This window comes from Rhamphochromis longiceps, linkage group LG5, assembly GCF_057381845.1.
Source record: "Rhamphochromis longiceps isolate RC_006_pf linkage group LG5, R_longiceps_female_GT1.1, whole genome shotgun sequence".
In the NCBI taxonomy this organism is placed as follows: Eukaryota; Metazoa; Chordata; class Actinopteri; order Cichliformes; family Cichlidae; genus Rhamphochromis; species Rhamphochromis longiceps.
In genome coordinates this window covers 37807394-37816303 of record NC_140561.1, presented here as the reverse complement: position 1 = coordinate 37816303, position 8910 = coordinate 37807394, and the positions used below count along the sequence as shown (strand labels likewise).

At 39.0% G+C, this 8910-nt stretch overlaps 1 protein-coding gene across 7 annotated transcripts in view; it reads left to right on the top strand.

Annotated features, from left to right (window-relative positions):
• Window positions 1-491: 491 nt before the first annotated feature.
• Window positions 492-8910, top strand: part of r3hdm2 (R3H domain containing 2) — a 57147-nt gene continuing 48728 nt past the window's right edge. For 6 of the 7 annotated variants that reach the window (XM_085407521.1, XM_085407518.1, XM_085407522.1 and 3 more), the window contains exons 1-2: window positions 493-784; window positions 1136-1187. The gene's annotated coding sequence lies outside the window, so the exon portion shown is untranslated. Of the gene's footprint in view, window positions 785-1135; window positions 1188-8910 lie in introns of all 7 variants that reach the window. The other variant, XM_085407523.1, reaches the window with a different exon arrangement.

Here is an 8910-nt window from a genome sequence, read left to right as displayed (position 1 = left end):
ACCTCACCAAGTGGTGTCAAAGAATGTCCCCAATACATTTGAATAATTTAAACGTTAAATCAAATAAACACGTTACATTTATTACCTAGAATTGTCAGCATTTTTCCTAGGGAGGTTTGAAAAATAAGGTTAAAACCAGCGTATTTTTAACTACTGCCGTGAATACAAACAATAATATATATATATATATATATATATATATATATATATATATATATATATATATGTTTATTAGATAGACTAGATGTTATAGGCTATAAGAAGAAAAATATCATCTTAAGAAATGTGAAATCGTTACATTTTATAGTATTTAAACAACTTTGAATGACACATCTCCTACAGAAGTGGACAGCTGTCAAATTACATCCCAGTAATAGATTTTCAAACATCACTGAGATGTAACGAAACTGCATATTACATTTTAACGCTTGATGCACAAAACAAAGTTCTCATGCATCCTGTAGGCTACGTATCCGTACGACTAGGAGGTACGCCGCTGACGTCAACTGTCGGTGAGGGGAAAAAAGTGACGCTAACACACACAAGCCGGAGCCCTGACGGGGGAATAGCGTTTTGTTTCTTTTTTCTTTAGTTTTGTGTCATTTATTCTTTAGGGTTTTGTTGTTATTTAGCAGTATTCCTGCGTCGGACTCGACCGCCGTGTTCTTCAGCGCTTGCTATCTCGCATTAACGTCCATGCTGCTCTCCCCTCACGCGGCGCTATTTTGACAGTCGGGGTCGCGGTGAGCCAACTCAAGCTAGCAGCACCATTATATTAGCATCGGTAAGTCATTTGGAAAGCTTGCTAACCGTACTAGCTAGCACCTTCTATTTTGAGACCTGACAGTGCTTGTACATGTCCACAGCAAGTTTCGCCATTCTGTGATCCATGGCACACTCTTATTGAACAGCGAGTTGTAATATTAACGTTGCGTTTCATGGACGCTGAGTAGCTAGCGTCCACTAAAAAGAAAAGGCTAGCTAGCGGGCTAGTATTAGCTAGGTAGCTAATTATACACGCCGGACGAGGCAGGCTAATGCTGTGAACTAGCTATTGTTAGCATAGAGGCAAGCTAATATTTTCAGTCAGCTGCACAGCTACGACTCTGACCAAACTGCCATCTGTCTTCTACAGACCCAAGTTGAAGGATTCTCCACGCAACTCAAGACATACTGCCAACAACACGGTAAGCCGAACCCGCGAAGATGACTCAAGAGCCACTATCTTTAATATGTAACGCAACGTTAAGCACCATCTTTAAAGTCCGCTTTCTCTATGCCAGGCACGAGATGGCCATGTTAACATTTTATCCTTCCAATCGTGACCGAGAAGGTTCACTAAAACCCTGGGAATATTTGCTTTTTCCGAAGCGATTAACTATCTGGATGAATCAAAATTAAGTAATTGTTAATTGCGTATGGCTCTTCATTGAAGTCATACTCAAAACACACACTGGATACAACAAAGTTTTATTTATTGACGTGTGTGACTTTCATATAACAACTCAAGACTTGAAACGTCAGCTAACAAGGTTGAGATATTAATACAAACCAACGGAAAGTTACAGAGCTGTAGTGTTTTTATAGGACTGAGTGCCGGTGGGTTGCATGGCGGAATGCAGGTTGTACTACAGTACTAAGCCGTCTTCACTGCTCCAAGCAATTTAAGGTTGTATTGTGTTAAGTGTTTTCATTAGCTTGCTTTTTGACATTCAAGTAAATATCAGTGATTTTAAGCCTTGGCTCTTCCAGTCTTAATTCCTTAATAATTCATTATTAGTGACTCAGAGCTGGCTAGAGATTTGTGCCCCAGTAAATCGCACAATCGTAAGTGATCAAGAAAACAGTGGGGTTTTCTCAAGACATACTTCACACGTGGTCATCACTCTCGGAGTCTTGGCTTTAGCTTTACTTTTTTGAAACTCAATCCAAAAATAGGCAGCAACAGTGCTGTGAAAACAAGGTGGGATAACAGCATAGAATAAGTGGTTCAAACATCTGCTCTGGGAAAATGACATGTGTGCCTGGGAAAACAACAAAAAACTCCCCCCCCAACATATCAATTGGTGTTGGCCAGTCATGTGACAATGAGAACTGATAAGTGGCAAGCAGGGACTTCCATTTTAGTTCCATTTGATGTTGAGATTGTCATAAAAATGCTTCCCAGTTAGATTAATAGTAGTCCAAGGTGATAACCCCGATAAAGCAATGTTAGTTTTTCTGGTTTAAAGCACTGTTACTACTTTATAATCAATTTTTTCCCTAATACAGCTTTATTCTCTTAAATATTTTGTAAGCAACACAGAGTATGATTGTTGGTGTCAGGGCAGTATCATTGAAAAGTATGGTCCATTGTAAGATCTGTAGGAGGTGAGTCATTGAATCAACAGTCTACTGTTGCTAAGGCCACCAATGAGAAAGATGGAGTAACCTGCCTCTCTGTCAACATATTTCCCTCCCTTATACCCTGCAGCCTGTGGATCTTTGTGCATATACATAAATTCATGTAACTGTGAAGTATTGATTGCTTATGGAGTTTTATGAAAATCAGGAAATTTGTTGATTACTATCTGTTAAGTATATGTAATTTCATGTTTGTGTTTATTGTGGTTTGCAGGGTGCTTTCGCCTATTCTAGTAAATCATGTGGTTTTTATGCTAACTTGCTCACTTTAATGTATTTGCTTCCTGCATTCATGTATTCATACAAGCCAATGTGGCCATTGTAAGCATATTTTAAACCTAGAGTAATTAAAAAAAGAAACTTACACAGATATAATCTTATTGGATATTTATCACTCAGATATCTGCTTTTGCCTCTGAATCTCTGTTTGCAGCAGCATAAGCAGAAGAGTGGCTTTTTCTAGAGAGATTTGAAGAGCTATTTATAGATCTCTGCCAAAGCACCAAGCGTGGTGCTGTTGCTGCTGCTCCTATCTGTCTCTGCTCTTAACCGCTCCTGCTTCTGTTTCTCTCTCTCCATCTTCATTTGTTCCCTCTTCACCTGTTCTTAGTTTTCTGAACTCATTTTCTCATGATGTCTTCTACTCTATGTGTTTGTCAGTCTTCTTTTTCCTTTACTGTCCTCCATTGCTTGCTTTGATGTAAATTATCGATCAAAGCAGAAGGGAAGTGACATGGTTATAAGTCAGGCCTCAGATTGGTACATCAGCTTGACTAACTTTAGTATACTTTGTTGCAAAGCTGGATGTTTTTTGCATTTGTTAGTAGCCTTTATTTAGTAAAAGATATGGCTCACAGTCCTCAGACCATGCAGAATCACAGTAGATAAGGTGGGTTTGCCTAAATAAAGGTGTTTTTGTAAAAACCTGTTATGACTGCTTTGAATATTTGCAGTGTAAATAACAACAGCTTTCCAAGTGTTTCATAATAGCTTTAGCTTAGCTATGCTGCATGCAGAAATGGCAGCATCTTGTAAGGTGGTTGTGTTCCCACTCAGTCTATCTGTGGTATCTTTGGCTACTGATCCTCACTCAGCCCCTCCCCTTTCTTCCTTCTTTCTAAGCCCTTCTCTTACTGATCTGTGAAAGAAGCTACCTGGCTGAAGAAGTGACAGGACAGGTTATGAGGCATTAGTCCATGCAATGCATTTTATCCCAGTCATGTTGTTAGCCTGAGACTAACCTTTTTTCAAGGCCATGCTAGGATTGTAGAATCATTGGTTGGGTAAGTCTGGTGTCTTAAATTAAGCAATGCTAGAAAAGATGTTCGATGCTAAACAGCTGTTTATTAAATTTCTCTGGCTGCTTATGTTTTGCAGGGCCCTCTCAAATGTTAGGTGATGCTACTAACCACTGAGCCACAGTACTGATCTTCTGCTCAGTGTTTCGACTTTAAAGGGAAATTTATTGTACAGTTAAGTGCATAAGTGTATGGGCTATGGCACAATATTTGTAATTTTTCCTCTTTACACCACCACAGTGGATTTTAAATCAGATAGTCAAGATGTAAGTGAAGTGCAAACTTTTATTGTCACTACAAGGGGTTTAACAAACACATTGCATTAATTGTTTGGAATGTTTTGGCGTTTTGCATAATAACACAATTTCAAAGGCTCAAATGTGACTGGACTAACACAATTTGAAATATAAAAATGATCATTTTAAATACCTGGGCAAAGATGACGTGATTGTAGTGACTGCCTGAAGTCAAAAACCCCTGGACACCACTAAATCTCCCTTGAGATGCTCTGCCAGCCTGTTCTGCAGCCACCTTTAGTTGCTGCTTGTTTGTGGGTTTTTCTGCCTTCAGGTTTATCTTCAGTAGGTGAAAAGCATGCTTTGTTAAGTTGAGATCAGGTGGCTGGCTTGGCCACTGAAGAAACTCTTAGGTTGCATTTGTACCGTAGTCTGTTGTAATTCATTATCCATTCACTCCGTGGAGTGATGTTCAGTTTTGTAGGATTTGAATCTGAGCAGAGACTATAGCCTTGTACACTTAGTTCATCCTCCTACTACTACTTTTATCATCATCAATAAACACTAGTGGACCGGTTCCACTGGCAACCATACATGCTCATTACAAGATTTGACAGATAATATGGCATGCTAAGGTAGGGCTGTTCGATGTAACGATATATATCGGATGACGATATAAAAATGTCTATCGTTTCATTTTACGCTATCGTTTGTTTCATGGTGTCGCAAAATAAACTGTTTAGGCATTATTTTCTCATAGTTTTGATGGTCACTGTAGTGGCTATATTAATTTATTAAAGTTCTCTCTTTCTCTTATATTTAATATAACCACACAACAGACGGACAATCGCCTGTTTTTATGCGTTGTCGTTAGCAACAACGATGGTAAAACCATTGCATGTCCGCTTGTTTATTTTCCACATAAACCTTTCATAATAAAGCTCAAGATCCTGTTGAGACTTCTCAAAATAAACGGAATCATGTGAAAAAGTATGCAGAGTATTTACGGATGAGAAGCAAAAAGGAGCCGTCAGGTGCTAAAAAATAAACCTTAGACTCAAACGTTAGAACAGGCTTTCCCCCGCAGCACGCCGTGTAATAAATACAAATGTTGTATCGGCTGCTGTTTCCTATGTCTAAAAATGTGTAGTTTCATGCATCGGTTAAAACACTCGACTCCAGGTACACAACGCCCAGCTGGAAACACTTCAGCAACCCGAGATTCACAGAATTTACAGAAAATGTTAAATTTTTGTGATTTATATCGTTATCGGATGATAGATGTTTTATATCGGGATAAGAGATTTTAGTCATATCTCACAGCCCTACGCTAAGGATCATGAGTCATTCGTTACCTTTTCAGTTTGTCTTCCCTTCATTATAGTGCAAGCTGTGCTTGATTTAATTAATATATGTCCAAATATTTTTTCCCCCAGATCTGGGCAGGTTCTACGTTCAGGTTTTAGATGTTTTCTGGCAAACTGTATTCTAGCTTTCTTGTTGTTAAGTGTAATCCATGTATTGCACAACTGCTGTAAACCCTCTGTATTTAAATACCCTGTGCATCTCTTTTAAACTCTGACAGTGATACCTCTTTGAATATGCTTGAGTTAGGTAAATGTTGTGAAAGATATTTCTTAACCACGGAAATAATTCTGCGATTATTTACTTCAGTTGGTTTCCACCCTTTTAGGGCGTTTCTGGTGTTGCTGAGCTGGTCAGTGATTTCTGCTGATTTTGCCATTTCTCAGTTTTTCTGTCTCTCATGGACAGGTTTATTTATTTTTGTACCTTAATTGACTGTGTGTCTTTGCAGAGGTGGCACTATGTATATCGTCAGCCTTAAAGCTGAACTCTGCACTGAAATCACATTTTGATAGTTTGATTCAAATTATGAAATATAAATGAAATAAATATCGAGGATTGATGTGAGTCTAGATATATATTTGAACATAAACTGCCCTCTCCCAAAGCAGGAGAAAAGCATTACAGAATAACCTAATAATTACTACATGTACTATAAAAGTAACAAAGCTCAGAGTACCCAAGTTGCTGTTGGAGGGTTGTTTCTATGTTTCTGCGTGAACTTGTAGTACTGTAACTCTTTACCTGAAAGGCTACTAGAAGTAATCCTTGAAGCTATTTTCTGAACTGAGTGCTTTCTGTCATATTTCATGCCTGATCACAGAACAAAACAACTGGGTTTGTATCAGAAGTCAGTAAGGGTGGTCTCTGCCTACGCAGCTACGCCTGGAAAAAACATAGAAATTGTTCTAATGGTCATCAAACCACATCTTATGGATGTACGGTATATGCTGATGTGTCAGTGATATCAAGGGTCCAGAGGAGGTTGCATTTATAAGAGGAAAGGGTTAAAACAGTTTTGTTCTATTTGAATAAAGATTGGACACATAAAACAGTGTTTTGAGAAAACAAGATTTACTGAGACTTTTAGCTGACTAGAAATGTAACACTGATCTGTGAAACTGGTGAAAATGATATTCTGATATGCATTTAAACAGGCCTATATGTCAATTGCATGCAAGTATCCATGATGGACGGGGGTAGAACTCCCCACAAAACAATGTGCACCATTTTTCTTCTTCGACTTCTTCGTCTTCAACTTCTTGAAGTCCAATCCTATGGCGTGCATCTTTTAGTAAAGTCTGTTTTAAATAATCATTTTATTTGCCTTTATGAAATCTTCTCTTAATTGTAGACTTAATATTAATGATCGACTTATCCCCTGGATTGTGTTATAACTTGCATGAAGTGAAACTTGGTGAAGCTGTTGGTAGGTGAAATTGTGTGTGGACTTTGAGGCCTTTTTATGCTGCACTATGGTTTTTTTTTTTTTGGTTTTTTTTTAAGCGGTACCAAAGTTTTGACCAGTGGTACATTAAATTTTTAATTTTTTAGCGAACTAAGGATGTGCAGTCTAACTTGCATCGCGAGCTCCTTTGTCTGCAAGTTGTGAGTTGATATTCAAATGACTTTTGACTAATGATTGAACAATCAGTCTTTTTTTCACAGCTGCATGAATACAATTTCTAGAGGGACCACATTCTAACATTTTTCTTCAAATTTTGCTCTATAAAGCCTGGTCACATACTGTCAAGCCTGAAACCATGAGACAGATAATCCTCCTGATGTTTTCCTTGATGCTGAACTTTTGACTGCATAATTTCCCTCCACTGCATCTTTCAGCTGTCATTTGCAGTGGGGGCTACTGGGAAAACATGCAAATGTGTTGTCTTGTGGGATTAAGGCTTTTCCTTGCTAATGAGGTGGTTTCATTATTTCACTCCATCTTCCCTTCCTCCTCTTTATTTTTTTTTAAATTGTTTATATATTGGAGCAGTTGTCTGGTTCACCAGCATCTGTCAGTACTCATTTAGTTTGTCCAGACAAACACCAAAGACAACGACTTCAGACTTTCCATATAATGAGTGATGAATGGGGACTGTGGCTTCTGCCTGTCTCCAGGTGTTTGATTATTGCAAAAAAAGTTCCAAACCTTAACCTGTACCTGTAAAAGAGTCTATTTATTTATTTATATTCATTCATTTACTATAAGCTTTCAGTGGTGCTACTGTTGTATCAAGTGACATTATAGCGGATCCAAGCAACTCTTTAAACAGCTTGGCTTCTTGCGCGCCATGGTTTGCCTGTCATTGCAATTATATTGTTTCACAAAGGCAGAGAGCAAACAAGACCTGTAAGAGAGAGAGAGAGAGAGAGACAGAATCCACACGAAAGGGAGGGTCGGAGGAGAAGGGAGGGGTGCATACTGTGCGCATGATGGCATAAGTGTGGTAGTGAGAGAGGGAGCCAGCTTACAAGCAAGATTTTCTTTCTCACTGCTGTGCTTGTGCTTCATTCAGAAAAAGAAAGGGGGCAGTCGAAATAGAGTTTTTTGACCGTTTTCATGAAAGCCATTAAGAAAACTGAGCTGGTAGTGTGTACAGACAAGAAGACAACACGGCAAGCTTGAAGACGACAAAAGTTGAATGAGCTGAAGAGATGGAAGAAAGACCTTAAACACCCTACAACTCCAGCAGGAAATGGGATACATTTATTTGTAGTAATAGGGGAGAGAAAACTAATGACAGCGTTGCCCAGATCTGCTTCTGCTGCTCATTCTCCTGCGATGATTTGGTTTTATCTGAGACACCTGATCTGATTTGGCTCGAGATCCATAGAGCTGAACTCTAAATACAGGAAGGATGTGCACTGTAAGTGAATGTGCTTGTGCGTCTTTGTCATTGGGTGTTAATAATTTGTAGGTGAGATGTAGCTTCTGTAGCTGTAGGTGTGATTTTTAGCATGAAGCCATTGCTGCTGCTATAATTAACTCTTGTTATGACACATTGCATTATCACTTTTGTGAAGTTCCTAAAGCATTTTTAAGCAATGTCTCATCAACAGTGCAAATATGATGTATTAAGGTTGACTGAAAGGTAGTTTCCTATAGTGTGTATACAGTTTATTTTATCACATGTGATTGCATTTGCACAGAAAAAATGTATACATGAAAGCATCTAAGATACTATAATGTGTGGCGTATTTACCAGTGTCATGTGTACAGGGTCATGAAACATGTTTGAGGCAAATGCTGAGGTAATAAGGAATTCCCTTCCACTGTCCCTGTGTGGGAGGAGGGACAGAGGAGGGTGGAGGTGGGCTGGTGGTGTGGAGAGTCACTGAAGTAGGCGTTGCTCTGCAACACTGTCATACCGATTGTGAGGGAGGGAGGTGTGCAGAGGAAAAGGACAACGTATGGGCTTACATAAGGCATGTGGATTGCACTGTATTTTAAGCAATAGTGGTTGTGACTGTTTGTGAATGCACCTGGAATTTAAGACTTCTCCTCCTTTATTTGTGGAACACAGTGTACGGGAATGAACAGACTAGAGAGGAGGTGCGAGAGAGGCAGCACAGCCGTGAGAGATGCACAACAGCAGAACCCTCTT